Source organism: Falco punctatus (genome assembly GCF_963210335.1).
Source record: "Falco punctatus genome assembly, chromosome: 4".
In the NCBI taxonomy this organism is placed as follows: Eukaryota; Metazoa; Chordata; class Aves; order Falconiformes; family Falconidae; genus Falco; species Falco punctatus.
Window position 1 is genome coordinate 10440369 of NC_137583.1, and position 13507 is coordinate 10453875.

General features: G+C 36.9%; 1 protein-coding gene across 3 annotated transcripts in view; it reads right to left on the reverse strand.

Annotated features, from left to right (window-relative positions):
- IL17RD (interleukin 17 receptor D) overlaps nt 1-13507 on the reverse strand; it is a 73667-nt gene that overhangs the window by 38935 nt on the left and 21225 nt on the right. Inside the window, exon 1 of one of the 3 annotated variants that reach the window (XM_080385000.1) lies at nt 2194-2206. The exons of the other annotated variants lie outside the window; for them this stretch is intronic. The gene's annotated coding sequence lies outside the window, so the exon portion shown is untranslated. Of the gene's footprint in view, nt 1-2193; nt 2207-13507 lie in introns of those variants that run through there. 3 annotated transcript variants of the gene reach the window in all.

Consider the following 13507-nt stretch of genomic DNA (forward strand, 5'->3'; position numbering starts at 1 on the left):
AGATATTTATCTGAAAATATATTACTACTATTCCTTCTGCCTTGAAAAGGTTAAGGGATCGATACTGAAAGTACGAGACATGAATAATATTAGTATCTTTACACAAAATACTACAAAGCTAAAAGAAATATTTGAAAAATACTATACTCTTTAATAAAATGCTTCTATTACATCGATACTCACAGTGATTTCTCTGAAATCAGACACTTTCACCCTAGACCGTAAGATTGAAGTGATTTGAAATGGAAATATTTCCTGTCCACTCACTGCCAGTTTCTGTTCCCAGAGTGATATAACAGATGACATCCAGTACAATAAATTCTTTTATTAACCATAAATTTGAGACTGCTTTAGGGATTTGAAGTGTTCAGTTTCATGCTGAAAAAATGTAATGTTATCCACAGACCATCCGTATGTGTAACAAAAACAGAGCCACAGGTTATGCGACTTTGATCAAATTATAAAAAAAAAATCTTTTGAATTCAAAAATACTCGAAAAAACATTTACAGTAATTCTTTAACCTCTTATTTTTAAAGAGCTACACACACTAACTGATCTTTTTCCATAGAAAACAATCACTTTAACAAAAATGTCTCTGAACAGAAAGTTAATACCATGAACAAGTTTCCTTCTAGCAATCATCTTATTTAAGCCAGAACCGCAACATAATAAGCAACATTTAAATACACAGATCAAAAAGTTAAATTGAACCTGTATTTCAAACTTTTACTTGACTTCCTTTTAGCAAAGAAACTGAATATATAAATAGCTAATCCTAAAACACTGAACAGGAAGATAAATACAATACAGAATATAAAACTCTATCAGTTTAAACCTTCATCTCTTACAATAAAATTACATTATTGTAGCAAATCAAGAAGTAGATCCAAACAGCAAGTTTCACTTCCAATATAAATGATAACTAACAATAGGAATACACTTGGATGTGATTGTAAAATATAAACACAGAAACAATAATTTTCTCCGCTGTAACAAAACCTAACCATACTGGGGCGAGGGGGGTATTGTACTTAAAACTACATATGAACTTTCCGCATAGAAGCATGCAAATAAACTACTGGAGTTTACATATGGCTAACTTCTGCAGTTGAATGGAATCTAATAATGCCTTAAAAATATATACCAAATGTAACGTGGCTACACTGAACAACAGTCATTCATATCTATCAGCACGGTTAGATGATACTGGGTGTTATTCTATCACTTATTTTGTGGCTTTGATTCCTACATTTACTGCCAGAATGTAATAAAAAGCAAGTTCTGCCCTTGCAACTCATTCTTTAGTGAGCTGAATGCCCCATTTCCAAACCTCTGCATGACATTTCACGGCTAGTGGTCCTTATTGAAAGAGAACCCCAAAAGTGAATGGCATTATTAGTGAATTACTCTCACAAATACAACTATATGGAGAAACCGAAGCTATCCCAACTTGCATTATTCCTAACTAATGAATAAAAGATAAAGGTTTTGTTTCCACCGATGTTCTGAAGAAGCATGGAATAATAACTTTTCACCTGTTATGGGTCAAGCTGTGTTAGGTGTTTGCTTTGTCTTTTTTTATTCTAACTTTTTTTGTTGTTGACATATTACTCCTGTCAGAAGGTAAGCTAAGGTAAAGACAATTATTATTATTAAACACCACCAACATAATTTGCTGGAAAAATGTAAACAATAAAGCAAAGGCATAACTATTTTGAAATAGATCGTGTTACTGATTTTCTTTGAAAAGCATCTTAGCTAATTATTTTATATTATGCAACAGAAAAAGCAAAACAAGATAGTATTACAAAAGCATCAGGGTGTACATCTGGCCCTTTCTTCTTTTGGGGCTGTTAATATATATCTTGTGAAGCAGTACAGTATCAGGAGGCCTCAGATAAAATTCTGATGCAGTAAATAAAATCAGAGCTCTTTATAATGGGGAATAATCCTTAACTGTACTCCATAATTGTCAAGTTTGTTCATAGATACTGTACTAATGGGAGATGCTTCATCAGAGCAAGATAAGATCTAGAGTTCTGTAAGACCTAGTGGGTCATTCTGTAATTTTAGCCGTAATTTTGCCCAAATTCCATTCCCAAACTATAGGCTGTATAGCAAACTCCACTCCTCGGGTTACAAATGGATACGCTACCCTTCATTTCCTGGCAGGAAGGGCTGTATAGCCTTACCGTGCTCTCCGTGTTCCACCACAGCGCTGGCTGCATGTCAACAGACGCTGAAGTGATTTCTGAAACATCATCATCTTCTTGCTTATGAAAAATTCACCGTTTAAAAAATACTCGCATGAAAAATCTTGTATAATTTCAACTTTAAAGTTTCATATAAGCTCAGTATACTAACCTCAAACTCTTTTGATGAGGTACTTTTTTAAAGGTATCTAAATTAACAAACCTCAAGGGTGGGAATTTTAAAAGTATCTGAATAGTTACATGGAATATCACAAAATTAGCTTATGGATTTCCCAACTCCCCTGCCCAGTCCTTGGCTCTTTTTTCACGTTGTAGTTCACTACTCCTGAACAAATACTTAGCATAACTGCATGGGGACCTCATTTTATCCATGTCATTGAAATGACCCCAGTTGTGAGAAGGGGAAGAAAAAAAAATTTAAAAAAAGGGACACTTTCAGTTTAAACTATTTTAATAATGTGATTTACAAAGCAGCTCACAAACAGGTGCACCAAAACAGGTGGGGAGGGAAGGGCAAGCAGCAGCACTGAAGTGGGAGGAAGTATATGGGAGTGAAAGTTTCACTAACCAGCTTCACTGCTGAGTCAATATAAAATGTAACTACACCCTAAGCCACAAAAGAGAACAAATCCCATTGAAAGTTAATAGGAGTTAGGGCACTCCACTCCTTTTCAGAATCCTGCTCCAAGCTTCCAAAGATCTGCTCACACTTACAGGGTGAAGCTTAAATCACACATTCACACCCCGTATCTCTAAGACTTCAAGGCAAAACCCAGCACAAGCTTGAAAACTTTGCTAAAAAGGTCTGCGATTCAGCAATGCCTCCTTCCCACACTGTATTTAAAGCTCATCCAGACAGAGTAGTCTTTATGTTCTGAGTAAATTGCACAACTTCCCAGTTCCAACTTCCATCCTCATTTTGTTACTACTGCCTGTAATTAGGGACAAGCCCAGACAGAGAGATAACATTGATCCCTGTAGAAACTGGAGGAACATGAAGCAGTGCAAAGCAAGGGCTTTCAGAAGATACAGGCTGGCACCTGAGTAGCTCAGACAGGGGAAAGGGATGGAATTCTTCGTTGTCTGGGCAGCTGTACCCAAAATAAATAAATAAAAAATAATTTAAAAAATCTATCCCTGGGGTCCTATTTGTAAAGTATGACTATGTCATAAACTAAGATGTAACCTTACAGTGCCCTACTTGGTCTGTAACACACCATATGGGTTGTTCCAGGGCATACCTACACAGCGCTGAGATTGAAGATAGCTATTAACAAGAAAGCCGAAGCATCAGAAATTGCCACACTAGCAACTGCTCTGCTTTGGGTCAGCCATGAACACAAGCACGATGTCCCACCGCCACTGTTACCTTACTTCTGGTGTTCAGCTCACTGGCTCCGTTAGCCTGACCATCTGCAGCACTGCCCTGCACTGACAAGATGCACCCAAAAACTCCTCACATGGGGCGTTACTGTGGAAGTAAACTGTGTTCTGAACCTGCACCCGGGTTTAGAGGGTAGAAACGTTCCCATATGCACAAAGAAGCAGCCGGATAAGAAGCTTGTTTTTCAAGTTTGCAAAGTACCAGCTTTTGCATCGCCGTCAGTCCCAGCTGTTTTTAGTGCTAGGTAATACCAAAGCGCCAAGCCTACTGAGGTATAAAAGACAAAATTCCATCAAAAGGGAAGTCAAAGTTTTGATGCTGATTTTAACAGGTAGAATTTTAGCTCTTTAAACAAGAGAAAAAAACCAACAAACAACAAAAACAAAACCACTCGACAAAACCATTAGTATTCTACGTTTAAAAGGAAAACAGATTGGAGTGTTGTTTCCACAAGTAGATGACAAATAGATGCCTGCATGTAGTTTGTTTAAATCATTGTCTAAAATAAAAAGAATGTGACTATTAAAAGTCTCTGAAGTTGTATTTTTTTATGTTTTCTGATTCCAGGCCAGTCACACCTGGAATACATATGTTTAACTGAGCAGCTGATAGCTTCTATTTTAACAATTGAAAAGATTTACTGTTTGGACCTAAACATTCTCCTATTATGAGTTCCTATCAGCTAAACTAACAACATATAATTTTAACCAGCATTACTTAAAAAACATAAAATAATTCTATTTTAGCCTGTAAAATTACAATCATAAAAAGGGGACTTGTACAAATCAGATTACTCTTTGGAACTTTATATGCAAATAAATGAAACTGAACTTCACTATGGACATGCAAACACAGAAAAACATTTCCTTTCCTGAATCCCAGAATCTAACCAAATGGCTTGTTTCAATCTTTGAGTTCTAAAACTTTAAAAACTCAAGAAAGTAAGTTTCTTTTATAAAGGCAGGGCGTATTTTAAGTGACAATATTATGAGTTTGGGATTCCCATGGAGGACTAAAATCCTCCATTTGAAAATACAAAGCAAAATTAATTAGCAATCACAGTTTGAGTGAGAAGTATTCTTGCAAAAAGTTCTTAGAAAGGATCACCTTGAATGTGTTTGATGCTGAGGAAATGCCATAACTTTTCTTCACACAAAAGCAGTCATCAGGAGAGCACAACCAGATGTTAAGTTTTCTTTTCTTAGTTTCTGTAAACCTCTGTGACCTCCCTCAAATTAAAAAAGGGAATAGCATTTTTAAAGCCACAGGAGCTATCATTAGTGAAGCATTCTAAGGATTTTCATTAATTCATAGCCAGCCAACCAGGAATTTTCCCACAGCCGTACACAAAAAAAGTCAGAGAAGTCATTGATTGCTTGGTTGGATTTGAATGTAGTCAGAAGTAAGATCAGAAATATCTAGTCCCTCCCACTGATACAAGAGTGAAGAACATCAGGAAGGTCAGAAATTAAAATCCAAGCCTGCCCACCAACCACGAGGGAAATCCAGCACTGCCACATTACAGTGGGCACAGAAATGGTTATTATATACAATTTTGTGAGGTAAGAAAATCATATAGATTGATCGATAGAAATCCATTCTTTGGAAACACTTAAGCAGAGAATGTGCAGCTCCAAGCAGAACTGTGTGTCCTACCACCTCCTCCACATAGTGAGTACCTCAAGATTTAAGTTGATATTGTCCAGTTGTTAGTATCAACACCCACCATTTGTAGCAACTTATGAGCTGGTACGCACATTAGGTTGGAGCCCTTTGAACTTTGCATCTCCTCATCTGTCCCTTACAGCTTGTGTGAACGCAGGGTTCCAGCACAGGAGCTTGTACTTTCCATGTTAGACCATCAGAATACAAAGGTTACAGAAAATAGAAGAACACATTTGCACAGCGTTTCCCTTGAAGACATTACAATGACCTCTGCGTTACTGCGACACGTTATGTGCTGCACAGCATTTGTAAAGGAAAAGGCCAGGTAGACTCAAAAGACCGCTGACTTGAAGGCTCCATGCTGCCAACAAGAAGGTGCATCTGTCAACACAGAGGTCAGCATTTCACAGCCACCTCTGCACAATGTCAGATCACCAAGCTCTACAAATTTGATTCAGATCAGTCACAGACACAGAATTCTCATTCTGACAAACTAAACCAAACATACATTGCAGACCTTATGCTTTCAGGCCTGCAAGAGGCGATACAATACCTGATCTAGCATGAAATCGCCTAGGACAAAGCTACCTCTCATGTCTATTTGGGCACATTAGAATAAGCAGCATGAGTGATGTGCCTCAAAACCAGATTTACTGTCTTGCTGCATAGCAGCCCAAGAGCAAATCCATAAGAGTACGAAAAATAAAGGCTGCTCATGCACCTACAGCTTTAAACTTAGGAGGTAACATGAAGAAAGATTGTAACATGCATTTAATAGATGACTATGACAGATATTCTGTATGTTCAAGATCCACCTACGAAATACAGATAGATTTTGACACTTTAATGAAAATGTTACTCACTTGTCTTGTAGCCTTGTAGCCAGAAACAATGTGTTTTTCATGCATAGGTGAGCTATCAGTCTTTTTCTTCCTACCTGCCCTAGAAGTGCATGGCCCTCTTCTAAAAGGTATTGATGGCTTTTCAGAGGTACAGTGTCCTACAGTGAAATGAAATTTGGTCATCTAAAAGAAAGAAATCCCTGCCTTCTACATTCTGTGTCACACACACCTGCAGGCTGATACTTAACCTTGTTATACTCCTTATTAAATCTCTGCATAAACCTATTCAAGAGATTTTGCTAGCTAGCCATGATTCCAGCCCTAATAATTGATAACATACTAAGAAAAGGATTTCATACATAGTTCTTTTGACCTGAACATTATAGATTATGGAACTCACCTAGGGTTCCTTTGGATTGTTTAACTCAGGCTGAAGGAGGAACAGACCAGTTTCATGTCCTGGATAGCTCTGGCAGGAGCAGAAAACTACTTTCCTAAGCCAACAGAAGGAATTCACCCACTTGTTTGAAGACATTCATCACCTAGTATCTAAAGAGCCTACCAAAGAATGGAAGGGATCTAAAAAGTACAAGAACAGCCACTTACGTGTCCTTTACTAGAATCTAACACAGCATTTTCAGTTTCAGTTGTGTGAAAAATCTTCATCAACAGCCAAGAGATGCAGAAAAATGTGGGTGAACATTGAACAGGATACCTACAAACTAGGATGCAGACACTTTCTAGCCACAAAATCAGCTTCCTTTTGCTATCCCCTTACTACCTGAATGATGCGCCAAGAACAGAGTACCAAGAGGCAGTATTCTGGCATACCAGTGGGGCTTCTGCACCATTATCAGCACAACGAATAATCAACCAGGATGTCTGGAACAATTCTCTGGAGTCAATAGTGATATAACTCTGTAACAGCCTTCAAGTGAGACAGAATTCCAAAGAATACAGTATCTCCTGAAACACGTGCTGACACTTACTAAACCTCTACTCTAAGCTTTAATCATAAACAATCAAGTCAAACTCTGAAAGAACAAATCCCTACCTGCACATCTGATTTTCCTCTTGCTCTTGGAATCTATCCATACATTGGAGAGAGGTGACAGGAGGACTAGAATAATGACACGACTTGTGCATGTGGCTTCTGTGTACTATTGCTTATATTTTAAAACATTGTCATTAACACAAAAACCTTCTTGTTAATCTGCAGTTTTCCTTATCTTGGTCTGGAATTTGCTTCTATGACGCTTCCTCTGCGAGTTCTTTACATGTGTTGGGCTTGTTGGGGTTTGTTTCAAAACTAATAGCTGAAATTTGTTCTTAGAACATCCTCTAGTTGACCTGGCCATGCAACCTGCCCTAGAACTTATTCCAAGATGATCAGCTGAGCCTCATCTTGTTCTGTTTTTACCATGACAAGCTCCCCCCTTCCCCGTGCTGTTTCAATCTCTTCTGCCTCCAGCTTGGTTCTGTTCAAAAGTCTAAAGACTGTACTTTGGGCAGGGATGAGAATTTAGTCAAACCCTGCACAGGTACAACTGACAGTTACTGCTGGGCTGACACCTGCTCCACCTTGCCTTGTCCTAAGTATTTCATTTTTTAGTGCTCATTCTACTAGATGGGCTCTGGCTAAACTCACTTCCAACAATTTCTCTGAGGTACTATTAAATCACAGTAAGTTAGTTTCCTGAGAATCACATTCTTCATTGCTGTCACACCGCAAAGTGACCAGAAGCCCCCTGCTGTTCTTCAGCCAAGGAACAGTGCATTTGGGACAGTATCTCCCAGGGGTATTTGATACCACCAAACAGGACAGGCCCCATGAACAGAGGGGTTAACACACCAGGTCTCAGCTTGCCTTCAGAGCTTGGGTGGCAACTGAAGCAATTTGTAAGAGGCCCACTCAAAGCTGGTGTTACTAGAAGACTTCGCAAAAAACACCGAATCAGAGTCGTCAGATGCATCTTCACCATGAAGCTGGTTACCCCAAGCCCTTTTCAAAAACATAACTCAGGCCCTTACCAAGACACATGACCAACCAAGAAAGTCTGTGTTCAAAGTGTTTTTAAGCCAGATGTGAAAACACTGATGATAGGCTAAAACCAAAACCAGTTAAGAATCTGAAATGGTGAAGTATGAACTTTGGAAAATACAGTATTAAAAATTTACATATTTATTATGTGTACTGATAGCTTTCTGAGTTTTGGTGGCAAACAAGAAGTAATTTTTAAGATAGAACACTTGGTATACATAGATCTAGAGAAAACTGGACAGCCAATGAAGTTTAATAGGAAATACTTCTTAACCGTACTTTCCTCGGTTCCTTAATCACTGTCTACACAGTTTGACTCACTTCCAAAAATTACATCTGCTTGTTTTATACCAGTACACCCATTTGATAAGGGGCATCTTCTCCAATCCATGGAGGTCAGCGATACTTTTTTAAAATCCAGAAATTATGTCTTTAGATATGATGTTGAAAGTAAAATGTATTAAGTACAACAGGTTCAATCATGTTAAAATACACATCTATACCCTGGCTTGACTGGAAGAATTTTGGATAATCAGAGTGATAATATATATGTTTCTGTTAAATATTGCAGTAAAACTACAGAAATGGGTCTATCCATTAGTGCCATAAGCCTGTATTCACTATTTTAGTAAGTAAATATCTCGCTCAAGTCTTCATGAGAAAATCATGTAGAAGTTCTGGATGTCAATATGGGTGACTCCTATTGAGGAGAGCTGGAAGAGACAAAAATAGCTGGAAAATGTAACAATTGCAAAATACTACATGGATAAAAGGATAAAATCCTTTTTCAAATTTGCATTTAAATTTTGATCCTTAAAGAAAGTCTCACATTACCATAATCTGAAATTAACTACTTAATATGCACTGATCTAGCCATACTTCCTTGTTTTAAGTCACTGTAACTTGCACTTCCATAAAATAATTTTTCAGAATTAATACAGGGAGAAGGAAATAACAAATAAACACCCAGGTATTTGATATAACTTTAATGTGGTTTTTTTAGGTGTGATGTATTTATGCGTGATGTACATTTTGAAATGTAAAAACAACACGTGGTATAGAAACACCAGCATTTGCCTAAAGTTTCAGAAAAAACTCTATTTCAAATACACTTCATTATACTGGTAGCAGTACACATAAAACCAAAGCAATACACTTTAAAAATAAAACATAGTTTTACTTTTAAAAACTAAAAATGGTATTCAAGCTTAACAATTCTCTAGTAATGCTTCCCACTCCCCTTACCTTGTTTGCTTCTAAAAAAAAACATGCTAAATTTACAGGTAAAATTCAGCCTCTGAGCAGAATTAAGCAGGCAGGTTCACATCAAAGCTTTGTTTCATCATCTTTAGACTGATCTGCTAGAAAAGACATCTGGTCCTTATTAAACACCCTTTAAATGTTGCAGTTTTAATTAAGCAACATCCATGTTATATTAACGTTACCAAATAATGAACTAAAGAAAAGTTAGTATTGTCTAATCATGACTGCTTAACATCTTCTCACCAGTGAACTATAAAGTATTAATCTATTAAAGCAGGGCTTGTTCTTAAGTGTCTCAAGTTTTTAAATTAGTAAGTCTGATACAGTAGTTACTACACTTAAAAGCAGGGAATGGAGTTCAACATCTAAACTAAGGGACATGATCTAGAGAGGAAATTGAGGAAATCTATAACAGTCCTAAGACACATCAGCTGCAGAAACCTTGTTAAATCAACAGCTTATGAATTGGCATCATATTAAAATTTCCCAATTTCACACAAATATACAAGGAAATATAAATTTTTGTTCTTAATACTGAGAGTTACATTTCAATTACATAAGCAGGCTTATGTTTCCATAATTTTGTTGTCTAGGTTGTGTGTTTGAATGCCCATTCTGAAAACAAAGCATTTAAACTGCAGAACCACATCGTTCCCCAGGAAACATTCATCTGCCTATTTAAACACTAACATATTAGAGCATTTTTAAATTAACTTAAATAGGCAGTCCTATAAACAGGCAAATCATCAACACTTTTTGACACTGCAGTAGAAATGGGGTCACATTCTCTGCTACATTACTCGATAAATGAAACTCAAAATAACCCCAACCCAACCCTGGAGTGATCTTGAAGCCAAATTCTAAGCTAAACAAAAGTAATGCAGATGCCTACCTGCATGACTGACCATGCTTGCAAAGCCTTGCACTCAACATGTTGCATTATATCTAATCAGAGAATGCACTAAGCTTTAAATGACACGTCTAATCAATTCTAAAATGCTATCACATTGTTGTGTGCACCAGTGAAGAGAAATCTATTGGTTCTAAGAATTCAGAAAAAATGGAGGATACAGAACCGCTGGCATCCGGTCTGCAGAGCTTTCAAGCAACTCTGGAACTGTCTATAGATTAAAGAACCCCCTGATGACAAACACTGACACCTTCCACCATGCTTCATCTTGGCTCTGTCTTCTGCTCAATACCCTTTAAAATTTTTAAATACTCTGCAAGAAAAAAAAACACCTTTTTTTTAGCTGTTAAAAAATATTAAGAAATAAGCGGAGGAATTTAAATCCTGGTGAATTCTTTCTTACCATTTCAGATGGTATTCAAGCTCCTAAATAAAGTTCCCAAAACATATATTTAGCTGGGAAAATAATTTCAGTATGACCTAGCTCTGTACTTAGAAAAATCCTAGCTGTGGAGAAGAATGAGTGTGTGTTGGGAAGGATGCTTGAGGAGATAAATCTAAGGACACAGCAGCATGAGCCTAAAGAATAAAGAGACAGGCAGAGCTCCTGACAGTGGAATGGTAGGAAATGGGGATTTTCAGAGTCTCTGCTATGAAAGAGAAAAGGAAATAGAAATCTCCACAAATAAAGAGCATAGAAGATGGCACAGGAGGAGTTTCAGGGGAGAATGCACGGGAACAGAGACCCCTAGTACGCCTAATAAGCTTTGCTTAGCACAGCAAAGGAAGGTACAACTCTCTGCTAACAAGGGGCTGGGGGGGGGTGGGTTGCTAAAATGCTGTATTATTTATTCTTTCTCATCATACAGTCTCATTAAATTTAAGCTTTATACCGAACACGATTCACTGCCAGGAACTTCAGAGGAATTAAACATATGAAAAAAGTTACTCATGTGTGTAGTTCCATTAGAATCTACAAAACAACTTGAGAGTAAAGTTACTCATGTGTTTAACACCGAATAAATGAATCTGAAATATATTCAAATCATCATCAGAGCCCAAGTCTGTTGTCTCCGTATACCTCATGGCTTGTTTATAATATGAAAAAAAATGGAGAGGTTACTTTTCCAGAATAGCTCCCCACGTGGACATACTTATTCTAGATTAAAAGAGGCCCTTCCCCAACTTATTTTTCCTGGATAAAGGTATGCATATGATGTAGTAAGACCATTCACACGGAAAGCTACGTTGCAACACTACTGTGCCTCAAGCAGACATTCTACCTTAATCTGAAATAACATTAAGTGTAGGAAAACGTTAAAATTTCTGTTAAACATCAATGAAAGAAATCCCAGACTTAGCAGTCAATCCAAATTCTAAAATCCTGGACTCACTGAAATCACTGATAATACTTAACAACAGTAATGTTACTCATCCTCATATTAACTGCTTTCCTGCTGCAGACATATATTGAGCTTGCAAGACAAATGCCAGAGTATTACTAGAGAAGGCAATTAATACAGGTATGTATTTTTGCGATGGAAGTTGGGGGGAAGGGGGAAAATCACATCTAAAGACTTTACTTTTGAAAATATTAGCTATTAAGAATAATTTCAGAAGCTGTGAATTGAAGTATTGAATACTTCTTTACCACAATCTTTTAGCCATAGTCCACTAATACGTCCTCATCAAGTGAAGCTTTTACTCCCACAAAATACTGAGGAAAATTAAAATTGTATTTTGTAGAGTGAAAGGAAAAGGAGCGTTACTTATTATAAATGTACCAAGATGGAATGCAGATTTTCAAAAGTAACACTCAAAACAATAAAAATGATTCACCAGGGCGGAAAGCACACCACACATTTTTTTTTTAGCAGAGGAAAATCTCCAGCATGTATGTATCTAAATGTACAAACACCCAGCTATCTACATTTTATTTCTCCTTAAAGAACTATTAAAAGTTAACTGATATTTTTCTAGACTATTTATGCCATTGAGAATTACCTCAATTCAACTGCTTCATTTCATGCAATCCTAACATTCCATACAGAGAAAGTAAAAATGTCTAGATTTATCCATTCCCTTAACATATATTAAAATTAGACATTACTTACAAATAACCTGCAATAAGAATATCTATTTGAATAGGCTACAATTACTTCAGGGCTTGTGTCTTTTCAATCAGTCAGTGTCCCTGCAGTGTTTAGAGCAGCAGAGGGGAAGTGGCCTGTGGTTAAACAGAGGAAATACCAAGGAATTTTAATAGAGCAAATAGTCTCTTTACTTCCTACAGGGTACTACTTCAAAGGCAACCCTGTTCCAGAGCAGACAATGTGTTAGAGGGGCCATCAGTCATTTAATAGTATGTCAAGTCTACTCAAAACTTACATGCAGACCAAGATAAATACCACAAAACTGAGACAATGGGCATCATCCTGCAGTCATTACTCTAATAAATGCTGCCCTGCCTGGATTATGCAGCAAACACAAGCAAGGCTGATATTACAAAATCAGGCTATGAAATTATTACTAAGCAATCAGACAAAATAGCTAATAAATTGGCTAGGGAAGTCTGAATTTGAAGCTGAAGATAAAAAATTGTACTAGTTTCTGTTTTTATTATAACAAGCTAGAATATTACATCTGCTGTGAGCAATAAAGACAAAGGGGGTTTTATGGTAATTGGAAAGACATTAATTTTTACTGATCTATAAGCCAGTCAAAAAAATTATATTAAAATAATTACTGTTTTACATTCAGGTTTGATACAATGACATGAATTATGAAATCAAAAATAAATCAGATACAAACTGCATCTGCATATTTCTAAAAACATCAAAATACACTGATCAATGGTTATGACTTTTAGTAGTGATTGTTTACTTAATAGCTGATGCAAAACTTGACAGAAACATACACAGTGGTCGTTATAAGCCTGTAGAGTATCCTGCCTACCTCTGGTGAAAAATACAATAGACATACTGAGCCAAAACATTTTATTCCTATTTCTCAGTTAAAAAAAAACCAAAACCACCTAATCGGGGAGTTTAAACGTTCATCAGTCCCATCCAACACAAAGATCTAGGTCTTAAGCTTTACCAGGGTTTGAAGTTTGTTTTTCCACACTCTTCTTTAACACACTTCCCAATGCTTTCGCCTTTCTAAACCGTGCCCTACAAACTTGTGAA